At 47.6% G+C, this 12,049-nt stretch overlaps 1 pseudogene; it reads right to left on the bottom strand.

The window, feature by feature from the left end:
- Nucleotides 1–3: 3 nt before the first annotated feature.
- On the bottom strand, nt 4–11,399 carry LOC116371706 (broad substrate specificity ATP-binding cassette transporter ABCG2-like; annotated as a pseudogene).
- Nucleotides 11,400–12,049: the final 650 nt, after the last annotated feature.

Raw genomic sequence — 12,049 nt, forward strand, 5'->3', positions numbered from 1 at the left:
GAAAGGCAGGGCGATGAGGACGTTGGCCATAGCGAAGGAGGAGACAGAGGCTGAGACCAGGAACGCTAGACTGACCCCAGCTAGACTGACCAGGGACATGGTCAGCGTGAAAGCAGGAACGATGTGAAGGCTGGCTTCAGACCTGGTGGAGAGAGAGAGAGAGATTTACATTTTATCATAGAAGGAAGTGTGTGTGTGTGGTGCTGAACTGTGTGTGTGTTCTGACCTGTGTGTGTGGTGTGTGTTCTGACCTGTGTGTGTGTGTTCTGACCTGTGTGTGTTGTGTGTGTTCTGACCTATGTGTGTATCTGTGTATGGTTCATACCCATCATATAGTAGCGATGGCTGAGTGTATGGTTCATACCCATCATATAGTAGGCGATGGCTGAGAAGATGAGGATCGGAACAATGCGGTTGGGGATGAGGTCAGCGAATATCTTACAGAAGTAGACGGACGTACGGTAGTACCCACTAGAGTTCTCATGGCTGAAACACCAGAGAGAGAGTCAGAACACCTACAGAGAGAGAGAGAGAGTCAGAACACACAGAGAGAGAGAGAGAGAGAGTCAGAACACACACAGAGAGAAGTCAGAACGCACACAGAGAGAGAGAGTCAGAACGCACAGAGAGTAGTCAGAACACCACGAGAGATAGTCAAAACACACAGAGAGAGAGAGTCAGAAACCAGAGAGAGAGAGAGTCAGAACACACACAGAGATAGTCAGAACACACAGAGAGATAGTCAGAACACACAGAGAGATAGTCAGAACACACAGAGAGAGAGTCAGAACACAGAGAGAGAGAGAGTCAGAACACACACAGAGATAGTCAGAAACACACAGAGATAGTCAGACACACACAGAGATAGTCAGAACACACAGAGAGAGAGAGAGAGATAGTCAGAACACACACAGAGATAGTCAAACACACACAGAGAGAGAGAGTCAGAACACACCACAGAGAGAGTCAGAACACACACACAGAGAGAGAGTCAGAACACACACAGAGATAGTCAGAACACACACAGAGATAGTCAGAACACACAGAGAGAGAGAGAGAGGAGTCAGAACACACAGAGAGAGAGAGTCAGAACACAGAGAGAGAGAGAGAGAGTCAGAACACAGAGAGAGAGAGAGAGAGAGTCAGAACACACACACAAACACACACAGAGAGAGCGAGACAAACACACACAGAGAGTCAGAACACACGCAGAGAGAGACAAAAACAAACAGAGAGAGAGAGTCAGAACACACACAGAGAGAGAGAGAGAGAGTCAGAACACACACAGAGAGAGAGAGAGAGAGTCAGAACACACACAGAGAGAGAGAGAGAGTCAGAACACACACAGAGAGAGAGAGAGAGTCAGAACACACACAGAGAGAGAGTCAGAACACACACAGAGAGAGAGAGAGAGAGAGAGAGAGTCAGAACACGCACAGAGAGAGTCAGAATACACAGAGAGAGAGAGAGAGTCAGACCACACACAGTGAGAGAGTCAGAACACACAGAGTCAGAACACACACAGAGAGAGAGTCAGAACACACACACACACAGAGTCAGAACACACACAGAGAGAGAAAGTCAGAACACACACACAGAGAGAGAGTCAGAACACACCACACACAGAGTCAGAACACATACAAACACACAGAGAGAGAGTCAGAACACATACAAACATAAAGACTCACATGAACAGAGCTCTCTCATTGATGAAGAGTTCCACAGCTGAAAGATTCCCAAACACCATGTTGATGATGAGGAAAAAGAATGCTCCCATCCTGAGAGAGAGAGAGAGAATAAAGAATAGATACTGCTGCACTGTGAGACGGACAGACAAGACAGACAGACAGACAGACAGACACCTGTTCTGTAGGGCTTCAGGTAGAGTCAGGGGGATCTGGTAGTAGATGAGGCCGACCAGCAGAGCGAAGAAGATGTTGAGGGCCAGCTGAGCGTACGATGTCTGGGGGTTCCTGAGAGAGTTCACCACCATACGACCACCCACTATCCTCATCTAGAGAACACACACACACAGTCACACAGTATCCTCATCTAGAGAACACACACACACACAGTATCCTCCTCTAGAGAACACACACAGTCACACAGTATCCTCATCTAGAGAACACACACAGTCACACAGTATCCTCATCTAGAGAACACACACACACACACAGTATCCTCATCTAGAGAACAGACACCACACACAGTATCCTCATCTAGAGAACACACACACACACACAGTATCCTCATCTAGAGAACACACACACAGTATCCTCATCTAGAGAACACACACACAGTATCCTCATCTAGAGAACACACACACAGTCTCACACAGTATCCTCATCTAGAGAACACACACACAGCCTCACACAGTATCCTCCTCTAGAGAACACACACACACAGCCTCACACACTATCCTCATCCAGAGAACACACACACAGCCTCACACAGTATCCTCATCTAGAGAACACACACAGTCTCACACAGTATCCTCATCTAGAGAACACACACACGCCTCACACAGTATCGTCATCTAGAGAACACACACACAGTCTCACACAGTATCCTCATCTAGAGAACACACACACGACTCACACAGTATCGTCATCTAGAGAACACACACACAGTCTCACACAGTATCCTCATCTAGAGAACACACACACGCCTCACACAGTATCGTCATCTAGAGAACACACACACAGTCTCACACAGTATCCTCATCTAGAGAACACACACACGCCTCACACAGTATCGTCATCTAGAGAACACACACACAGTCTCACACAGTATCCTCATCTAGAGAACACACACACAGTCTCACACAGTATCCTCATCTAGAGAACACACACACAGTCTCACACAGTATCCTCATCTAGAGAACACACACACAGTCTCACACAGTATCCTCATCTAGAGAACACACACACGCCTCACACAGTATCGTCATCTAGAGAACACACACACAGCCTCACACAGTATCGTCATCTAGAGAACACACACACAGTCTCACACAGTATCGTCATCTAGAGAACACACACACAGTCTCACACAGTATCGTCATCTAGAGAACACACACACGCCTCACACAGTATCGTCATCTAGAGAACACACACACAGTCTCACACAGTATCCTCCTCTTCAACACATTATATAACAGAATCACACATCTAGATAACACTTTTCATACAGTGCCAGGTTGCCCAAAGTTCATCATGAGTTTACAACTTAATGATAAACTCAGAGCACACAAACAAACACTCCATTATAACTCTCAACTCTACAGTTCTAGAACACTCAACTCTAACAGTTCTAGAACTCTCAACTCTAACAGTTCTAGAACACTCAACTCTAACAGTTCTGGAACGCTCAGCTATACAGTTCTGGAACTCTCGCTGTGAGGGTTCAGACAGAGCTCAGTGATTAGCTGACCTGGTACCAGAAGGAGGTGACGTAGTCGGCCTTCTGTCCCTGACCTCCGACCCCTCCCTCCAGACCCTGGGTCAAATGGTCCAGCTCCTCCACCACCCTCTGGTACTGAGTTGACTGTCTGTAGCTCACTGCCAGAAGGTTGCTGTTGTCACAGTTCTCCTTATCATCTAGGGAGGAGAGGGTCAGCAGAGGTTAGGGTCTGTAGGGGTTAGGGTCTGTAGGGGTTAGGGTCTGTAGGGGTTAGGGTCTGTAGGGGTTAGGGTCTGTAGGGGTTAGGGTCTGTAGGGGTTAGGGTCTGTAGGGGTTAGGGTCTGTAGGGGTTAGGGTCTGTAGAGGTTAGGGTCTGTAGGGGTTAGGGTCTATAGAGGTTAGGGTCTATAGGGTCTGTAGGGGTTAGGGTCTGTAGGGGTTAGGGTCTGTAGGGGTTAGGGTCTGTAGGGGTTAGGGTCTGTAGGGGTTAGGGTCTGTAGGGTCTGTAGGGTTAGGGTCTGTAGGGGTTAGGGTCTGTAGGGGTTAGGGTCTGTAGGGTCTGTAGGGGTTAGGGTCTATAGAGGTTAGGGTCTGTAGGGTCTGTAGGGGTTAGGGTCTGTAGAGGTTAGGGTCTGTAGAGGTTAGGGTCTGTAGGGGTTAGGGTCTGTAGAGGTTAGGGTCTGTAGGGGTTAGGGTCTGTAGGGTCTGTAGGGTTAGGGTCTGTAGGGGTTAGGGTCTGTAGAGGTTAGGGTCTGTAGGGGTTAGGGTCTGTAGGGTCTGTAGAGGTTAGGGACTGTAGGGTCTGTAGAGGTTAGGGTCTGTAGGGGTTAGGGTCTATAGGGGTTAGGGTCTGTAGGGTCTGTAGAGGTTAGGGACTGTAGGGTCTGTAGAGGTTAGCGTCTATAGAGGTTAGGGTCTGTAGGGGTTAGGGTCTGTAGAGGTTAGGGTCTGTAGGGGTTAGAGTCTATAGGGGTTAGGGTCTGTAGGGGTTAGGGTCTGTAGGGGTTAGGGTCTGTAGAGGTTAGGGTCTGTAGAGGTTAGGGTCTGTAGAGGTTAGGGTCTGTAGGGGTTAGGGTCTGTAGAGGTTGGGGTCTGTAGGGGTTAGGGTCTATAGAGGTTAGGGTCTATAGGGGTTAGGGTCTGTAGGGGTTAGGGTCTATAGAGGTTAGGGTCTATAGGGGTTAGGGTCTGTAGGGGTTAGGGTCTATAGAGGTTAGGGTCTATAGGGGTTAGGGTCTGTAGGGGTTAGGGTCTATAGAGGTTAGGGTCTATAGGGGTTAGGGTCTATAGGGGTTAGGGTCTATAGGGGTTAGGGTCTGTAGAGGTTAGGGTCTGTAGGGGTTAGGGTCTATAGGGGTTAGGGTCTGTAGGGGTTAGGGTCTGTAGGGGTTAGGGTCTGTAGAGGTTAGGGTCTATAGAGGTTAGGGTCTATAGGGTCTGTAGAGGTTAGTGTCTGTAGAGGTTAGGGTCTATAGGGTCTGTAGAGGTTGGGGTCTGTAGGGGTTAGGGTCTGTAGAGGTTGGGGTCTGTAGGGGTTAGGGTCTGTAGGGGTTAGGGTCTGTAGGGGTTAGGGTCTGTAGGGGTTAGGGTCTGTAGGGGTTAGGGTCTATAGGGGTTAGGGTCTGTAGGGGTTAGGGTCTATAGGGGTTAGGGTCTGTAGGGGTTAGGGTCTGTAGGGGTTAGGGTCTGTAGGGTCTGTAGGGGTTAGGGTCTGTAGGGGTTAGGGTCTATAGAGGTTAGGGTCTGTAGGGGTTAGGGTCTGTAGGGGTTAGGGTCTGTAGGGTCTATAGGGGTTAGGGTCTGTAGGGGTTAGGGCCTGTAGGGGTTAGGGTCTGTAGGGGTTAGGGTCTGTAGGGGTTAGGGTCTGTAGGGGTTAGGGTCTATAGGGGTTAGGGTCTGTAGGGTCTGTAGGGGTTAGGGTCTATAGAGGTTAGGGTCTGTAGGGTCTATAGAGGTTAGGGTCTGTAGAGGTTAGGGTCTGTAGGGGTTAGGGTCTGTAAGGGTTAGGCTCTGTAGGGGTTAGGGTCTATAGAGGTTAGGGTCTGTAGGGTCTATAGAGGTTAGGGTCTGTAAGGGTTAGGCTCTGTAGGGGTTAGGGTCTGTAAGGGTTAGGCTCTGTAGGGGTTAGGGTCTATAGGGGTTAGGGTCTATAGGGGTTAGGGTCTATAGGGGTTAGGGTCTGTAGGGTCTGTAGGGGTTAGGGTCTATAGAGGTTAGGGTCTGTAGGGTCTGTAGGGGTTAGGGTCTATAGAGGTTAGGGTCTGTAGGGTCTGTAGAGGTTAGGGTCTGTAGGGGTTAGGGTCTGTAGGGGTTAGGGTCTATAGAGGTTAGGGTCTATAGGGTCTGTAGAGTTTAGGGTCTGTAGGGGTTAGGGTCTATAGAGGTTAGGGTCTGTAGGGGTTAGGGTCTATAGGGGTTAGGGTCTGTAGAGGTTAGGGTCTGTAGGGGTTAGGGTCTATAGGGGTTAGGGTCTGTAGAGGTTAGGGTCTGTAGAGGTTAGGGTCTGTTAGGGTTAGGGTCTGTAGGGGTTAGGGTCTATAGAGGTTAGGGTCTATAGAGGTTAGGGTCTGTAGAGGTTAGGGTGTGTGTGTGTGTGTGTGTGTGTAGAGGTGTGTGTGTGTGTGTGTGTGTGTGTGTAGAGGTGTGTGTGTGTGTGTGTGTAGAGGTGTGTGTGTGTGTGTGTGTGTAGAGGTGTGTGTGTGTGTGTGTGTGTGTAGAGGTGTGTGTGTGTGTGTGTGTAGAGGTGTGTGTGTGTGTGTAGAGGTGTGTGTGTGTGTGTAGAGGTGTGTGTGTGTGTGTGTGTAGAGGTGTGTGTGTGTGTGTGTGTGTAGAGGTGTGTGTGTGTGTGTGTGTGTAGAGGTGTGTGTGTGTGTGTGTGTGTAGAGGTGTGTGTGTGTGTGTGTGTAGAGGTGTGTGTGTGTGTGTGTGTGTAGAGGTGTGTGTGTGTGTGTGTGTGTAGAGGTGTGTGTGTGTGTGTGTGTAGAGGTGTGTGTGTGTGTGTGTGTAGAGGTGTGTGTGTAGAGGTGTGTGTGTGTGTGTGTAGAGGTGTGTGTGTGTGTGTAGAGGTGTGTGTGTGTGTGTGTGTAGAGGTGTGTGTGTGTGTGTGTGTAGAGGTGTGTGTGTGTGTGTGTGTAGAGGTGTGTGTGTGTGTGTGTGTAGAGGTGTGTGTGTGTGTGTGTGTAGAGGTGTGTGTGTGTGTGTGTGTGTGTGTGTGTGTGTGTGTGTAGAGGTGTGTGTGTGTGTGTGTGTGTGTGTGTGTGTGTGTGTGTGTGTGTGTGTGTGTGTGTGTGTGTGTGTGTGAGGTGTGTGTGTGTGTGTGTGTGTGTGTGTGTGTGTGTGTGTGTGTGTGTGTGTGTGTGTGTGTGTGTACCATAGTTAAATGAAGTGATGTCTAGTGTAGACTGAGCCTCTCCGTTAGTGACGTCTAGGAAGAAGTCAGAGGGGTTGTTGAACGGCTCACAGTGATACCCTGTAACACAACAACAACAGTGATACCCTGCAACACAACAACAACAGTGATACCCTGCAACACAACAACAGCAACAAAAACAGTGATACCCTGCAACACAACAACAACAACAACAGTGATACCCTGCAACAACAACAACAGTGATACCCTGCAACAACAACAACAACAGCAGTGATACCCTGCAACACAACAACAACAGTGATACCCTGCAACACAACAACAACAACAACAGTGATACCCTGCAACACAACAACAACAACAGTGATACCCTGCAACACAACAACAACAGAGATACCCTGCAACACAACAACAACAACAACAGTGATACCCTGCAACACAACAACAACAACAACAGCAGTGATACCCTGTAACACAACAACAACAACAGTGATACCCTGCAACACAACAACAACAGTGATACCCTGCAACACAACAACAACAACAGTGATACCCTGCAACACAACAACAACAACAGTGATACCCTGCAACACAACAGCAACAACAACAGTGATACCCTGCAACACAACAGTGATACCCTGCAACACAACAGCAACAACAACAGTGATACCCTATAACACAACAACAGTGATACCCTGCAACACAACAACAACAGTAATACCCTGCAACACAACAACAACAGTGATACCCTGCAACACAACAACAACAACAACAACAACAACAGTGATACCCTGCAACACAACAACAACAACAACAACAATGATACCCTGTAACACAACAACAACAGTGATATCCTGTAACACAACAACAACAACAGTGATACCCTGCAACACAACAACAACAACAACAACAGTGATACCCTGCATCACAACAACAACAGTGATACCCTGCAACACAACAACAGCAACAGTGATACCCTGTAACACAACAACAGTGATACCCTGCAACACAACAACAACAACAACAGTAATACCCTGCAACACAACAACAACAGTGATACCCTGCAACACAACAACAACAACAATGATACCCTGTAACACAACAACAACAGTGATACCCTGTAACACAACAACAACAGTGATACCCTGTAACACAACAACAACAACAACAGTGATACCCTGCAACACAACAACAACAACAACAGTGATACCCTGCAACACAACAACAACAACAATGATACCCTGTAACACAACAACAACAGTGATACCCTGTAACACAACAACAACAACAGTGATACCCTGTAACACAACAACAACAGTGATACCCTGTAACACAACAACAACAGTGATACCCTGTAACACAACAACAACAACAGTGATACCCTGCAACACAACAACAACAACAACAACAGTGATACCCTGCAACACAACAACAACAACAACAACAACAGTGATACCCTGCAACACAACAACAACAGTGATACCCTGCAACACAACAACAACAACAGTGATACCCTGCAACACAACAACAACAACAGTGATACCCTGCAACACAACAACAACAACGATACCCTGTAACACAACAACAACAGTGATACCCTGTAACACAACAACAGCACACACAGTCTGAGACAGAACACTCCATCTATTACTCAGTGAAGAACCCCAGGACTGGCTGGCAGCTCCAGCGTCTGTCTCTGTCTCTCTCTCTCCCTCCATGTCTTACCCAAGTCAGTGAAGTAGCTCAGGGCCTTCCCAGCAGCTCCAGCGTACACCAACTCTCCTCGGTGCATCAGGGTCAGGTGGTCAAAGCGGCTGAAGATTGAGTAACGAGGCTGATGGATGGAGAACACGATAGTCTTACCGCTTCTAGACAGCCTGGGACACACATACACAGAGAGAGAGAGAGACACACAGGGAGTGTCAGACACAGAGAGAGAGAGACAGTCAGACACACAGGGAGTGTCAGACACAGAGAGAGTCAATCATAGAGAGAGTCAGACATACAGGGAGAGTCAGACACACAGGGAGAGTCAGACACACAGGGAGAGTCAGACACACAGGGAGTGTCAGACACAGAGAGACTCAGACACAGAGAGAGTCAATCATAGAGAGAGTCAGACACAGAGAGAGACACAGAGAGAGAGAAAGAGTCAGACACACAGAGAGAGAGACAGAGAGAGAGAAAGAGTCAGACACACAGAGAGAGAGAAAGAGTCAGACACACAGAGAGAGAGAGAGAGAGAGAGAGAGAGAGAGAGAGAGAGAGAGAGAGAGAGAGAGAGAGTCAGACACAGAGAGAGTACCTATGCAGTAGGTTGATGATGTGGTCTGTCTGTACCTATGCAGTAGGTTGATGATGTGGTCTGTCTGTGTACCTATGCAGTAGGTTGATGATGTGGTCTGTCTGTACCTATGCAGTAGGTTGATGATGTGGTCTGTCTGTACCTATGCAGTAGGTTGATGATGTGGTCTGTCTGTACCTATGCAGTAGGTTGATGATGTGGTCTGTCTGTACCTATGCAGTAGGTACGTGATGTGGTCTGTCTGTACCTATGCAGTAGGTACGTGATGTGGTCTGTCTGTGTACCTATGCAGTAGGTTGACGATGTGGTCTCTCTGTACCTATGCAGTAGGTTGATGATGTGGTCTGTCTGTACCTATGCAGTAGGTTGATGATGTGGTCTGTCTGTACCTATGCAGTAGGTTGATGATGTGGTCTGTCTGTACCTATGCAGTAGGTTGATGATGTGGTCTGTCTGTACCTATGCAGTAGGTTGATGATGTGGTCTGTCTGTACCTATGCAGTAGGTTGATGATGTGGTCTGTCTGTACCTATGCAGTAGGTTGATGATGTGGTCTGTCTGTACCTATGCAGTAGGTTGATGATGTGGTCTGTCTGTACCTATGCAGTAGGTTGATGATGTGGTTAGCAGTGTTAGAGTCCAGGCCAGTGGTGGGTTCATCCAGGAACAGAAGACGAGGAGAAGTAATGAGCTCCATACCGATGCTGCACCTCTTCCTCTCTCCCCCAGACACACCACGCAGGAACTCTGTTCCTATCTACACACACAGAGAGAGTGGCAGAAACAGAGAGAGAGACAGAGAGAGACAAAGAGAGAGAGAGAGACAGAGAGAGAAAGAGAGAGAGAGACAGAGAGAGAGAGCCAGAGAGAGAGAGTGAGAGAGACAGACAGACAGACAGGAGACAGAGAGAAAGAGACAGAGAGAGACAGAGAAAGAGAGAGAGAGACAGAGAAAAGAGAAAAGAGAGAAAGAGACAGAGAGAGACAGAAAGAGAGAGACAGAGAAAGAGAGACAGAGAGAGAGAGACAGAGAGAGAGAGAAAGAGACAGAGAAAGAGAGAAAGAGACAGAGAGACAGAGAGAAAGAGACAGAGAGACAGAGAGAAAGAGAGACAGAGAGACAGAGACAGAGAAAGAGAGAGGGAGAAGAGACAGAGAAAGAGACAGAGAAAGAGACAGAGAGAGAGACAGCACAAACACAAACACACACTACAGAGCCCCAGGACAGCAGCACAATTAGACCCAACCAAATCATGAGAAAACAAAAAGATAACTACTTAACACATTGGAAAGAATTAACAAAAAACTGAGCAAACTAGAATGCTATTTGGCCCTAAACAGAGAGTACACAGTGGTAGAATACCTGACCACTGTGACTGACCCTACACAGAGAGTACACAGCGGCAGAATACCTGACCACTGTGACTGACCCAAAATTAAGGAAAGCCTTGACTATGTACAGACTCAGTGAGCATAGCCTTGCTATTGAGAAAGGCCGCCGTAGGCAGACATGGCTCAAGAGAAGACAGGCTATGTGCTCACTGCCCACAAAATGAGGTGGAAACTGAGCTGCACTTCCTAACCTCCTGCCCAATGTATGACCATATTAGAGAGACATATTTCCCTCAGATTACACAGATCCACAAAGAATTTGAAAACAAATCCAATTTTGAAAAACTCCCATATCTACTTGGTGAAATACCACAGTGTGACTTCACAGCAGCAAGATGTGTGACCTGTTGCCACGAGAAAGGGCAACCAGTGAAGAACACACACCATTGTAATACAACCCATATTTATGCTTATTTATTTTATCTTGTGTCCTTTAGCCATTTGTACATTGTTAGAACACTGTATATATATATAATATGACATTTGTAATGTCTTTACTGTTTTGAAACTTCTGTATGTGTAATGTTTACTGTTCATTTTTGTTGTTTTTCACTTTGTATGTTGTCTACCTCACTTGCTTTGGCAATGTTAACACATGTTTCCCATGCCAATAAAGCCCTTGAATTGAATTGAGACAGAGACAGAGAGACAGAGTGTGTGTGTTTGGTTGGAGTAACTTTCTCCAGAACATGACCCTCCTAAAGCCTTTAGTTCAACAGGCTAACCAGACCTCTGCAGGTGTGTATAGCTGACCTTGGTGTGGGCACAGTCCTGTAGACCCAGGTCATCTATGATGCTGTCCACTCTCTGCTGTTTGTCAGCTGTAGAATAATGTCTAGGGTCTAGTCTCAGGTTCACACTGAACAACAAGTTCTCTCTCACTGACAGGGTTCCCATCAATATATCATCCTAGAGGGGATAGAGAGAGAGAGAGGTAGAGAGAGAGAGAGGTAGAGAGAGAGAGTTGGAGAGAGAGAGAGAGAGTTGGAGAGAGAGTTGGAGAGAGAGAGTTGGAGAGAGACAGAGAGACAGAGAGAGAGAGTAGAGAGAGGTAGAGAGAGAGAGAGTTAGAGAGAGAGAGGGGTAGAGAGAGTTGGAGAGAGAGAGAGTAGAGAGAGAGTTGGAGAGTTGGAGAGAGAGAGAGAGTAGAGAGAGAGTTGGAGAGAGAGAGAGAGGTAGAGAGAGAGAGGGGTAGAGAGAGAGTTGGAGAGAGAGAGAGGTAGAAGAGAGAGGGGTAGAGAGAGAGTTGGAGAGAGAGAGAGGTAGAGAGAGAGTTGGAGAGAGAGAGAGGTAGAGAGAGAGAGAGTTGGAGAGAGAGTGGAGAGAGAGTTGGAGAGAGAGAGAGGGGTAGAGAGAGTTGGAGAGAGACAGAGAGACAGAGTAGAGAGAGAGAGGTAGAGAGAGAGGTAGAGAAGTAGAGAGAGCGAGTAGAGAGGTAGAGAGACAGAGAGGTAGAGGTAGAGAGACAGAGAGGTAGAGACAGAGGGTAGAGAGAAGAGAGGTAGAGAGAGTTGGAGAGAGAGAGGGGTAGAGAGAGAGTTGGAGAGAGAGAGGGGTAGAGAGAGAGTTGGAGAGAGAGGGGT

The sequence above is a fragment of the Oncorhynchus kisutch genome, unplaced genomic scaffold (genome assembly GCF_002021735.2).
Source record: "Oncorhynchus kisutch isolate 150728-3 unplaced genomic scaffold, Okis_V2 scaffold3555, whole genome shotgun sequence".
Taxonomy (NCBI): domain Eukaryota; kingdom Metazoa; phylum Chordata; class Actinopteri; order Salmoniformes; family Salmonidae; genus Oncorhynchus; species Oncorhynchus kisutch.